The sequence below is a fragment of the Neofelis nebulosa genome, chromosome 3 (assembly GCF_028018385.1).
Source record: "Neofelis nebulosa isolate mNeoNeb1 chromosome 3, mNeoNeb1.pri, whole genome shotgun sequence".
NCBI lineage: Eukaryota > Metazoa > Chordata > Mammalia > Carnivora > Felidae > Neofelis > Neofelis nebulosa.
This window is the reverse complement of record NC_080784.1, coordinates 58,521,956-58,535,950: the sequence shown is the minus strand read 5'-3', so window position 1 is coordinate 58,535,950 and position 13,995 is coordinate 58,521,956.

Sequence of the window (13,995 nt, the reverse complement as noted above, 5' to 3'; positions counted from 1 at the left end):
AGAAAACATTTGAGGTCTTGACCAAAATTCTTTAGAAGACTATGGATACTGATGGCTTACAGAGAGGACCAGCTATGTCACCTTCCTTTCACATTCTCCTCATTTGGCAGAGATGCCTCCAATGCAGAAAGTTTAAGAAAAGTACAGAAGGGCACCTGGGTGGTCAGATGGTTAAGCATCGGACTCTTGATTTCAGCTCAGGTCATGATCTTGCAGTTTGTGAGATCAAACTCTGAGTCAGGCTCTGTACTGACAGTGAGGAGCCTGCTTGGGATTCTCTCTCCTTCTCTCTCTCTCTCTGTTCCTCCCCCTCCTTGCGCACATGTGCTGTCTCTAAATAAATAAATAAATAACTACTATATAAAAAAGAAAAGTACAGGAAAAGGACACATAAGAGGAAAAAAATCAAAGGCAGGGCTATTTATTTTAGGTATAAGGACTTTAATACAGGAAAGGAGAGGTTTACACAACACTTTGCAAGTGACCAATGAAGTCAGTCAGAAGCATTAAAGAAGGTGGTTCTCAAGAGCAATCTGGAAACCCCCTAAAACTACAGAAGATGGTTAGTCCACTGAGGATAAACATTCCTTCTTCTGTTATGAAGAATTTCAATTTAATAAACTTGCCACTTTTGACTGCTGTTTGCCTATGCTGCTGTCTTCGGGCTCATCTTGTTTATAAGATTATCAACACCTACCTCTGCAGGGTTGCCAGTTTGAGTGTATTTATATGGGTGTAAATACCTTGCTACTCATTCTTAAAAATCTATCAAAATATCTCTTCCTCAGACCTACTTGTTACCAAATTTTCAGTTACATCACTTACATGTCTCTTATTGTAAGAGTTAATTTTTGTGCATCTATTTGGCTAGGTCATAGTACCCAGATATTTGGAAAAACATTATTTTGGATATTTCTGTGAGGGAGTTTTTTTGGATAAGATTAACATTAAATAGATTAAATGTGATTTTGAGGGAAGTAGTTCCCTTTGTAACATGGGTGGGCCTTATCCAATGAATTGAAGGCCTTTAAAGAACAAAAACTGACCTTCTCTCAATTTTGAAAAATTAACTCTTTCTGGGAATCCAACCTGTCCACTCTCCCTACATATGTTGGACTTGCCAACTTTCATAATCTAGTGAGCCAATTCCTTAAATAAATCTCTCTCTTTCTCTCCATATATGTATCTGTGTGTTTCACATACACACACACCCATTTTATTAGTTCTGTTTTTCTAGAGAACCCTGAATAATATAGTTACCACCTAGAAAATGAACCAGTATAAATCTGTACTTCTAGTCATTTTGTCTTAAAGGCAAATTTAACGTAAACACCAGATTATTTGTCAGATATCTGCACACAGAAGAGATTTCTCTTCTCCATTATCCTTCAGGGACATCATGAGTGGGGCTGTAATGTTACAACTATTCTCTTTCTTGTGGTCCCACCATATTAGGCAGAACTACATTTGAGTAAGTCCTTGGTTGGATATGTTGCACATATCTTCTCTTTATTCTCTTATTGTTATCTATTAATGAACACAATTCTTTGATTTAAAAATAGTGGAAGTGTGAGGAAGTGGAGCAAATCCCTCAAAAGAAGTGTAAAACTGGACACAATTAAAAAAAAAAATCAGTGCACTAGAAATCAACCAAAGGTGACAAGAAGTTGAGAAGCAATTACATATGAAAACTGCTGGTGAGATGTTTGTGGCTTTCTTGTCTTGATGATTTCTCAGTTTGCTACCTTACTCCCAGCTCGGGTTCAGAAACATGCCCTCTTTCTGGCTGGAGGGGATAGACTCATTTCAGTGTGTCTGATAGAGCAGCTAAAACATTATTTTGGAAGGGCCATAGAAAGTGAGTTAATAAATTCTCTATATATCTCTGGCTAACTAGTAACTGGATATAGGGTGGAGACCCCAGATAACACAGAGAAAATTGGAAGCTTGAGGAAATTTGCAAACTTGTTGAACTATTGAATGTGACCCTTAACCCACAATCAACTCAGAGGATGTATGTTGGAAGCCTTATTGGCATTAATGTTTTGTATAATCACTGCCGAAATTACTGACTGGTAAACAATATAGACACAGGAGAGACAGCTAGGAGGGCTAGTCTTAAACAAATAAACAAAAAACAGAGTAAGGATCTGTAGTTTTACATTATTGGGGAAGATATTTCATATTTGAAATCCAGGCAAGATAATTATTTACTAAAACCAGTAATATTTAAAAGAACAAAACACAATCCAGAGATTTCATAAAACAAGTGTTTGCACCTGTACCAATTCTGTGCCATGATTTACTAGAAATCTTAGGTGGTATGGTAAGGCAAAAAAGGAAAAGACAGGTTGGAAAGGAGAAATAAAACTTTATTTGCAGGTAATATAATTATGAAAGTAGATACTACTAAGGCATCTACAAAATAGCTACTAGAATTTTAGATGATTTTAAGATCATGTATATTTATAAAAATACAGATTGATATACAAAATATCAATTGTCTTTATTATAAACAAAAAAATCTAAAGACAAATTTTTAAATGTTCTATTTATAATAGCATAAAAGAACTTAGAAATAAAAATTTGACACACGAAACACAAAATATATACACTGAAAACTACAAAGTAGTATGAGTGATATTGTTCAGAAGAATGCAAGAAAAATATCAGAAACTTTAAATATTAATTACCTACAGAGAGTTGTCAGGGATGGATGGAAATAGTGGAGAAACAAGAATGAGATAACAGACGTGAGAAGGTGGAGACACTTCTTGGAGTTTCTTCTTTATATCTCTGGTTGTTACAACCATGGTATTGTGTCATATATCCCAAAGTAAATAATGAAAATTAACCAGTTTATGGAGGAAGCCCAAATGGAATGAACTCTGTAACACACAATTCAATCTTGTAACTGAATAACATCATTATATTCAAAGGGTTGGGGAGGAAAAAGTGATGTTGGAAAATATTTTTACTGTATATTGTAAAGTCAGAGGAAAATGAACCCAAAACAATATGTACTGTAGTTAGTAAATATGATCCTCACAGGGATATGAGCATATCTGAAACCAGTTTATGTGTATACTATGATTAAATTATTTTTAAAAATTTTTTAATGTGTTTATTTATTTTTGAGACAGAGAGAGACAGAGCATGAGCAGGGGAGGGGCAGAGAGAGAGGGAGACACAGAATCTGAAGCAGGCTTCAGGCTCCGAGCTGTCAGCACAGGGGCTCGAACTCACGGACCATGAGATCATGACCTGAGCCGAAGTCAGACGCTCAACCGACTGAGCCACCCAGGCGCCCCAACTATGATTAAATTATTAAGAAAATGTATTATGGCTAATGAGAGCCAGTTTTCCCATTTCCAGGGAACAAGTGGAAAGATGGAAGAGTAGAATAAACCTTGTGGAGTTACATTGGTATTGTCAGTACTGGTATGAATACAGGTTTGTCTATTTTTTAATATATAAATATTAATTACCAAGATAAAATAGATGTATAAATATGTGTTAGCATACATACATATATGCCCTAGTTTTACCTGCTGAGACTAAATGCAGTGATACCTCAGAAGCAATAAATAAATGTTGGACCCTGGTTGTATTTGTTAACACCATAATCCTGTTAAGTGCCATGATTCTTCGAAGAAATACTTAGTTTCAGTCCTAGGGCAGGGCAAGTCCACCATGAACCTGAAACATCTTATGGGGCCAGCAAGTAAGAAAGTGCTCAGAAATGATGGGGGCATGTTGAAAAGATACAGGAATCAACCTGGAAGTTTCCAATGGTCGAAGCTGGAATAATAGGATCAAAAAATTAATAATTATAATATTAGATTCTTATAAGATAAACACCACTTAGTTATCCTTATATAAATAAAAAAATGGGGAAGAATCTCTTTTCCCTAAAGTAAACTCTAATTATTAAATATGGAAGTAATGAGGTTAATAAGAAAATCACCATAAAGAAAACCCTGCAGTAATATGTTACAGGCAAGATGGATGGATGTTAAAATTAATTGGAAGAAGTGTGATGAGAAATGGAATATTCACATAGCCTTAAAGTATCTCCCTGAAAGGTACTTGTTAAAGGCAAACATGTACAACTTTATAGTGAATAAATTCAGGCAGACACTATTCACACCAATTGGTCAAGGTGGGAAGATGTCCTGACACTATACTCATAGGATGCCATGAGAAGAGCACAGCTCCATTTCTGTGGCATTGCTGCCAATATGCATAACCCTATCCAAACTGTGAGAAAAACTGCAGGCCATCGTAAACTGAACACCCAGACACTCCAAAACTCTTCATTGAAAAGAATATTTTTTCTGTATTGATTACCTTTATTCTGTTGAAAATCAGTTGACCACAGATGTGTGTGGATATATTTCTGGACCCTCTTCTACTCCTTTGGTGTAAATGTCTGTCCATATCCATACCATATTGTTTTGCCTATTGTAGATTTTAAAGTCTTGAAATTAGTTTAAGTACTCAATATTTGGTCTTTATTTTCAAAATTTTATTAGCTGCTCTCAGTCCTTTGGATTTCCATGTAAATTGTAGAATCAGCTGGCCAGTCTCCACAGAATATTCAGATAAAAATATGATTGTATTGAAAATATAGAGCAATTTAAAGAGTAAATGTCTATTTTTTAAATTAATTTTTTAAAAAAAATTTACAGAGACATAGCATGAGTGGAGGATAGGCAGAGAGATAGAGAGGGACAGAAGATATGAAGCAGGCTCTGTGCTGACAGCAGAGAGCCTGATGGGGGGACTGGAACTCACAAACCCTGAGATCCTGACCTAAGCCTAAGAAGTCAGAGGCTTAACCATCTGAGGCACCCAGGTGCCCCAAGAGTAAATGTCTTTAAAGTATTGTCTTTCAATACAGGAAAGATAGCTCATGTATTTTTTTCTTTTCTTTAGGTTTTCAATTCCTCGTCACAATAATTTGCTATTTTCAGCGTGCAGGTCTTAAAAATATTGTGTTAATGTATTGACAAGTATATCATGGTTGAGGTTGCTATAAATTGCATTTTTAAATTTAAGATTGTTTGCAACTAGTATATAGGAATTAAATTGATTAGTATATTGGCTGTAATTTTGGCATCTATGGTATGATTACTTAATAATTTAGTAGCTTTTCTGAATGACACTGGGATGATGATTGAATCTTTTTCTGAGATTTATAGCTACAGTGGTGGCTAAAATGCAGCAGAAAACCCCTAAGTCCAGTAGACTTTTGTCTTATGTAATACAGCGTTGCGCTTTTTTTTTTTTTTTAATTTTTTTTTTCAACGTTATTTATTTATTTTTGGGACAGAGAGAGACAGAGCATGAACGGGGGAGGGGCAGAGAGAGAGGGAGACACAGAATCGGAAACCGGCTCCAGGCTCCGAGCCATCAGCCCAGAGCCTGACGCGGGGCTCGAACTCACGGACCGCGAGATCGTGACCTGGCTGAAGTCGGACGCTTAACCGACTGCGCCACCCAGGCGCCCCCAGCGTTGCGCTTTTATTCTAGTAGACGAAGGTATAAGGCTTCTTCGCCAACAGCCTCGTTCTCCATCACTTTTAACTAATGAAGTGTCTTCAAAATTAAAACTCCTAGCATGCTTTGCCAACAGATTTCTTCTTGTTTCTGCCAAAAAGAGTGGTGTTTATTAGAAATAATATGCCTTTATAATGTGTAACTCAGTGTGTTACCATGATGAAAATGAGGGTTGAAGCAGCAGTGCATCTGTCTACCTTAAACAGTGGCATCATCCTGAAAGGGAGATGGCTGTTACTTTTCTATTTCATGCAGACCAAGCATGGAGCCTTCATTTTGACCTAAAAATTGGGCATGCCATAAGGAAGGTATTGATATATTTCTTAGTTTCCAACTCAGCCCCACGGTGTTGATAATTATAATTACTGGAAACTCCTTCCAAATTCTGAAAGGATATTTTATTAGAAATTTAGTTTTCCATTGTGTTGTGAGTTTTGTTTATTTATTTATTTATTTATTTGTTGTTAACTGTCAGGTGGTAGAGCTTCATCAAGAAAGTTAATTTCTAGTTTAGATATGTATGTGGTGCCTGTTATAATGCAAGTTACTCAGCCTCAACTAGAACCTGAAGGTAAAAGTAAAAGTAAGGCAAAGAGTTTACCAGGGTGAGGGAAACATATGTACAAAGTCAAAATTTTAAGTAAAATTTTCTGTCTACTGATTAGTTCTCTTGCTGTATTCTATGTATCTTTGTTGTATCTCTTAAAAGAACTTTTATAAGAAAAAGATAAATAAGCAAATAGAATGAAATTATAGTGTGTGTATATATATATATATATATATATATATATATATATATTATCCTTTAGAATAAAATACTAATCATTTTTATTTTATTAGAATTTTGGCTCATAAATTTTCATATAAAATATTAAATAATGGCTTACTGGTCAATGTGTATAAAATATAAGGTACTTAAAAAAAGCTATAAAATAGAAACACGTAATATTATTGCTGGTATATAATAGTTCCATTTTTTATGGATTAAACATGTTCTTATATACTCATCTGGAAACTTGAGCAGTATAATATGTTTTTAGGAAGAAAGTATTAATTGTTTTTAACCTACCAACAGAGCATGCAAGTAGCACTTTTCCCTGTGATAGATCCACTGGTATTAAGAAAATATAAATGTCTTTGCTCTTGTTATGTTGGTTCTGAGATGAGGAGAGAGTCTTGTCTTAGTAATTCTTAACCTGCAAAGATACACTGATAAGGTCAGTATGCATTTCTTAGAGACCTCTCCAGAGGTTGTATAAAAGTTTGTCATTTTGTCATTAAAACCAAAACATCAGAATATGCGAAGCATCTTGATCACTGTTTCCTCTGAAATGATTAACTGTCTGAATAAACAGCTTAAATGTTGGGTTTAAACCGTCCTGCTGAGGTCCACAGTTCACCTGATGGCCTCTATTCCAAAGCATGGCCATGTACTAAAAGGGTCATTGCTACCATCTGAACTGTGTCTCCTACCCGTCTAACCCTGCAAAAAGTCCCGTGAGGTAGTGGTATTCTTATTTTATAGGATATAGAGGATGTGATACAGGGCGGTTCATGACTAACCCTGGTGTCTATCAATCTCAGATAAGAACCTTCTTAGTGGGGATCTAGTGTCTACACCTGTAACCTCTGCCCTTCATTGTCTCTATTAGCATGATATGAAGTTTCTCAAGGGTCTTCTCATGTTTTCAATCCTGTATCAGTAAAAGAAAATACATTTTTCCAAGAAGCTTATTATTTTCAACTCACATTCTAGGCTACTTTCAAGGATAATCAACTTATATTGAAGTGTTACAAGTTTCCACTGATAGTTTTAGGTGTGACAGGCCTTAGAGAACTCACAGAGATACATTATCGGCATGTTGATAAAGAGTTTTTTGTTTGTTTTTTAGTAAAAACATTGTAAGTTTTAAAGAGAGTCTTAACATTTTTCAACAAGAGAAGTTCAGTGTTAGAACATAAAATCTGAATCAAATTATAATTCATCTATTTTTCTTCTTTTTCCTAATAGTTAAGAAATAACTAGTGTTTTTTAAAATGGGGAGAATTTGTTCTTTTTTTTTTCTTGTTCTCACTTATTAAGAAACACTCTGGCAGAGTGCTCTAGAAGTCTTATATCTCATAATCTTTTGATAATTAAATCCCAGATGGAATATTCTTTGCTAGATGTCTTATTTAACAAAATTGCTGTACTCCTCTGTTCTTGCTTTTTATGGCATCTGTTTTTCCAAAATGGATAATAAGCTTCTGTGCTTATCTTTGTAGTTTGATGAGAAATTATCTGAAGAAAATTTTAAATGAAATATATTTAACAGACATATTTGCTAATATTGGCTTTCATTGAGTTTCACACACCTGACTTATTAATGTCCTATATATGTGTAGACAACTGCAGAGTGCCACTGCTACTCAAAAGCTTTTTACATCGATCTACACCAATTTCCCCAAGTGAATGGTGAAATTTGGTAGCAAAAATGAGGGAATATCTTATTTACTCCTTTCTATTAATTTTTAAAGATCAACTCAATGTGTCACTCATAGGTGCAAGATTTTATGCTAAAAAATTCATGTTTGATAATTAGTTAATTATGTGTACTCAATAGTAAGTTTGGTACAAGGCAAGATATGATACATGTATATTTATCTCAAATAGTTGTAAGTTGTGAGTGTGCATTTAATAAGAAAGTGATAAAAATTTAAGGAAATGATACCATGCCAGGCTGGGGGTGGAGGTGGCTGTTGGAAAAAAGGTATGAATCCATTTAATTAAAAGAAAATGTTTTACAAAAGAAAAAATATTTTCACATCCAGGCATTTCTTGGAACTTGGAAGAAAATGACAAATGAGTCACAGTCTTTATCTAAAGAAATTGTTAACTTACTGGGGAAAAAACAGACATAAACAGAAAAATACAATTCAGTGTGCTAATTTCTAGTTTAGAGATGTATGCGGTAAGCTATCACAAGGTTGAGGTACCAAATATTGATTACAACCTGAAGGGTGAATAGAACTTAAAGGTAAGAGTGAATCAGAAAGTATTGTAGGATGAGGGATTACATATACAAAAACCAAAATGTGAAAGAAAACATATATTCAGCTAGCTGAAATAAGATAGATAGTATTTCAGGGCATGAAGTATAAGATTTGAGTGGGAAGAAATGAGGCTGGTGAGGTAGTATATAAATAATTATGTCAGAAATGCCAAGGAGTGTATGCTTTCTTCTAAGAACAGATGATTCTGACAACTAGAGAGTGACATGATTAAATTTGTACTTTAGCAAAATCACTGATTGAAAAGTCCAAAGTAAAAGAAGGAAGGATAAAGTCTATTTTGATAATTCAGGCTCATGAAGAAAGGGATCAGAAATCAAATGGCATTAGGTTTCATAACAAAACTATTAAAATATAGAAGAAAATAAGGGAATTCCATTAAATTTCTGGGAAAATTACATACCAAGCTAAAATTTCACTTATGGTTTTTGGGTAGGAACATGGTATTTCAAAAGTGGAATACTTGAAAAATTACCCTTCATGTATAGGGAAGCTACCATAGAATGTGATCCAAAAATGAGAGATAATAATAGTAAGACAGGAAGGAAGAGGGGAAGAGAAGGGAAGAGAGAGGAGTGGAAGAAAGAAGACAGACATAATATCTAGGAAAAGGAGAGATGATAAAGAGAGAAGTAAAGAGATTCCTACTCTTAACGGTGAAGAGAAGGTACAAAATGAGAGAAAGGCAAGTCATACAATTGGAGTAGGAAGGTAAAGTGTTCCTCAAGATTGCTCTAAGGAGAAAAAAAGCAATGGATCAATTACCTTCTGTGCCTGACCATGTTAGGTGAGTCCTGTGATTATTGATTGGTATTTGAGTAAAACAAAGAAAACAAAACAAAACAAAACAAAAAACTAAGTTAAAGTTGAAGCAGTTGGTAACTTCAGAGAAAAGATGATGGACAAGAAGGAAAATGAAATTGTGTTATACGATATAAGTTGTTATTGAATAACATGTACTGGTAAAATAATTAAAATATTAAAATTTGATTTAACCATAAATTTTAACCTAACATGAGGAGGAGAACAGAGGGTCATGTGTTTTGGGGAAAAGAAGACAATGATATAAAAGAACCAAATTTCCTTCTTTTATATTTAGAAGATATTAGATACTGTATAATATTAGAAATCCAAGTAGTATTTATTATGTAGCGTTAAGAACTAAATAACAGGAGAAACATCCAGACAATGCAAAGTGGTTGACTATAGATAGTGTACTTCGCAGGTTGAAGGAGTGGGGTAAGGTATCGATGATTTTTAAATTTTAGGACTTTTTGAACTATGTATTTCAATGATAAAAATGAAAAATCAACAAATTTTAAAGTAAAGAACAGACGGGCTTACATTGTAACTGTCATTCTGAAAGATGTAGCAGTGAAGGATCAGAAATGGAGAAAAATAGCTTGAAATGATTACAAGTTACTTTTAAATATATTTAGGATTTGAATATCAGGGCATAAGTGGAGACAGAGGGAAAGGAAACAATTGTGTTGGAAATAATAAGATAGAAGAGAGAATCCTATTTGATTGAACACCTCCCCTAGAAAGCATTTAAGACTGTAATATGCATACTCTTAATCAGTTCTCTTTGTTTTCTTCAACTATTGTTTAATAGCAGTAAAGAAAAATCTGCCACCCTCTTTTTTCTTTTTTTCCATTCCACTTTGTAAATAATAACCTAAAGCATGCCATTGAGTTTAAATGTAGTACTAGTCTATATCTGCAAAAGATAAGTTACTTGTTGAAGTGAAAATAGTTATAAGATCCCGGAGTATCATTTGATGTGTGTAAAAGATTTAGAAGACAAATCTAAATGCAGTGTGTAGGGTGAATATGAAAGAGAAAAGTAGTTCAAAGAGATTGTTCTGACTCCTGGGGAGAAGGCTCTCACTGAAATCATTTGAGGAGGAAACACTTGGGAGAAACTAAGGAGGACAGATAATGCCTGCATATTATAGGAGAAAGATAAAAGATTGTAGGTGAAGAGAGAACTTTTCCAAGGGAAAGTTTATGCTCTCTTTTACCCTAAATTCTTGGATCTTTAGTGTTCCTGAAAAGGCTTCATATTTTGGTTATAAGAAAGAGGGTTCCCGGGGCGCCTGGGTGGCGCAGTCGGTTAAGCGTCCGACTTCAGCCAGGTCACGATCTCGCCGTCCGTGAGTTCGAGCCCCGCGTCAGGCTCTGGGCTGATGGCTCGGAGCCTGGAGCCTGTTTCCGATTCTGTGTCTCCCTCTCTCTCTGCCCCTCCCCCGTTCATGCTCTGTCTCTCTCTGTCCCAAAATAAATAAAAAACGTTGAAAAAAAAAAAAAAAAAAAAAAAAAAAAGAAAGAGGGTTCCCTTGAAGTTCAGCTTTTCAATTTTCCTGCAGAATCTCTTCATTTTGTGATACTCAGAAAGACTGGATATTTTGTATATCCTTTCTCTTATCACTTACCTTGAGGAAACCATCTTTTACCCTCTTTTTTTTTTTTATCCAGAAGTACTAAAAGAATCTGCCATTGTGTGTCTTGTGATTTCCTTCTTTCAGAGTAAAACTCACTGTCCCCAATATCATTGTCAGACAAAGAAAATTGCTGTACTTTTAAGTCTAAATAAACCTCACGTATTTTCTTCAGAATCTTCACTGCTAATTAATCTATTAGCTATTTTTCAGAAGCCCACACTGCATATTTGAACAAACCTTTCACTACTTCCTATTACCTACGTGTTAAGTTAAACTTTGTCTTGTTTTCTCTCAGGAGATTCCTATTGGATTAACCAGAGCGGGTCATGTTTGCATGTTTCCCTAGGGTGCAGGAAAATGACTTGCAAAACAGAGGATTGTTGACACCAACAGATGTGGGTTTCCATCATGACCTTTCTGGCTTCAGTTGTCATTTATTTTCTGTGAGGATATAATATTACCTGTCCCAAATGAGTATTGTGAAGACTGTGTTCTTCCTAAAGGCTCATATGTAGTCTCTTTTTATTTTTATTATTTTTGTTCCTGCACCTATCATGAGACCTCACTCCTACTAGGTAACTCAACAAATGACTTTTCCCTTTAACTGAGTGATCATGCTTGTGATATATACATGTGTTGTCTGGCACAAGTTGGAGGTTCTATAAAAAATATGCTCTCCTTTCATTCGAGAATTATCTATGAAAAGGCTAATGGCTAGTTTACTCTGGTTTACTTCTAAAAATTATATTACCCTTTGTGGCCAAGCCTGAGAAACCCTTTAGATTTTATTCTTTGTATGAAGGAGTAAAAATAAGGATTTACAAGCATTGTCCTAGGTTGTTTAAAAACGCTATGATGCTGTTTGTAAACTGGAGATTATCTCAATTATGAACAAGTAACAAGGGATATATTCTTTTCTCTTGACTTTTTATGTTGTATACATATAAAATGATATTGCACTGAGAGGATATTCAAAGTCATGGTTTTGAAGATCTGTGAAAGGAAACCAGTCTCCCTTCCAGTGTCCAAACTCATGCCAATGCAGAATTAGATAATAGGAATGAAGGAAAAGGTTTGTGCAAACTTGAGAAATCTCAAATATTAGCCTTTGAAGGCTATGTTGTTGTAACCCTGAAGTATGATATGCTAAGCTAGAAGCAAGCAAAGGCCAAGAGACACGGTGGAGAATATGGCATATTTGTAAGGTTCAGTAGGGTTGTCTCTGAGGACAAATGAAAAGCATAACATAAAGATGAGAAATATGGATACAACTTATTTTAAGCATTTTGAATGCTTGCAGTGTGCCAGGTGCTATGCTGATTATTAGACAAAAAGGCAATCATTAATTCAATGAGCTTACATTTAATTGGGGGACAATGCATTATAATCAGTGCTTCTGTAAATAATATGTTTTAAAATAAGTTGTATTTGAGGAACTTAGTCCTAAAGAATGAAATACAATTTCACTGGGTAACAAGAATCCCTGGAAGGAAGAGCAATTGCAACTATGTGGAGGCTACAAAAGACAAAGCAAGAAATATAAGCAGTGCTCAGGTGACAAGTAGCCCCAGATGCCATTCAGAGGAGTTTGGATTTCAATTTATTGAAAATAGGATCATGGAAAAATTATTATGTTCTTTTTCCTTTTGGAACTAACACTGGCAGAAAGGTTGTGTGTGGATTTGAGTGTGGTAATTCTGGAGTCATGAAGATAAACTACTCTGCTTTAGTGTTATTAATCAATTCCTTTGTCAAACACTTATTGAATGTCACAGACTTTGAGTCTGGAGTTCTCTCTTGTCCAGCAAGAGAGAGGACACAGAATTGAATGCGAGAGAGGCTAGTGTCTGGGAGGAGAGCAGAGTCCCAAGTAAGGGTCCTTGCTCCGTATTTATTAAGATCAGAAGGCTTACAAACATGATGGACATGCAGAAAGGGACAATGTAACAGTGACCATTAATTCAAGTGTATGAGAGAAAGGGGGTTTTGAAGATATTCAGTGTTAGGTGTTTGGGTCAATACAAAATCCTGGCACCGAACTGATGGCTGTTTATGGCAGGTGTGAGGCACTATGTCTGTTTATCTTAACTTGCCTAGGGGCTAAGACAGACAAAGCATGCTACCACAAGGTCAACAAGGCACTTCTGTTTTGCTAATTAGCTCTGGGCAATTTCACCCTGCTGCACCTGTCTTTAGCCCTGTTTACCTGTTTACCTATTCTCGCTCTGTTCAGCTGTTTACCTATTCTTGGATGCTTTGTCCTGTGGCCACTTTCTGCTCAAAGCCTTGTTAACCCATTGGTGCAAGCACAGGGAATTCCTACACTTATTCCCCACATTTGATTGCTTACATTATGCCAGCCATCAGATAAGCTGAATTTCTTTTTTAAAAAGGCCTTTAGTAAAGGAAGTTACAGTGGGTCACAGAGCTGCTGAATATTTAGAAGGTTGAATTAATAAGACTCCATCATCACTTGTGTATGAGGTTTTGTAGGAGGAAGATCAAATTTTCAGAGGTCTGATATTGACTAGTTAGGATGGTGGTAGTGGTCATTGTGAGATCTAGAAGGTGTCACCTGAAATCTTAGGTTAGTTCAGAGAAAGAGGACACTGGTACATTCTGAGTAGATAAGCAGAGATATACAGGTAAAGAACACAACCAGGAAATTCAGTCAGAAAAATATAGGTCTCAGTTTTCAGTCTGGGATCAGTCCTAATCGAGCCAGAAGTCCTACTATGTGATAAAAGAAGTACTTTAACATTCAGTCTAGGATAAAGGGCCATTTAGAGATCAGAGCAGAGAGTAGGTTAAGAAAGAGCATGTTTGAATCCAGGTGCCACAGGACCACCATATGGTAGAACACAGCTTTCTCTTTAAGCATCCTTTCTTAACAAAATGGATAAGAGCTGATGTGTTTAGGGTGTGTGTGTGTGTGTGT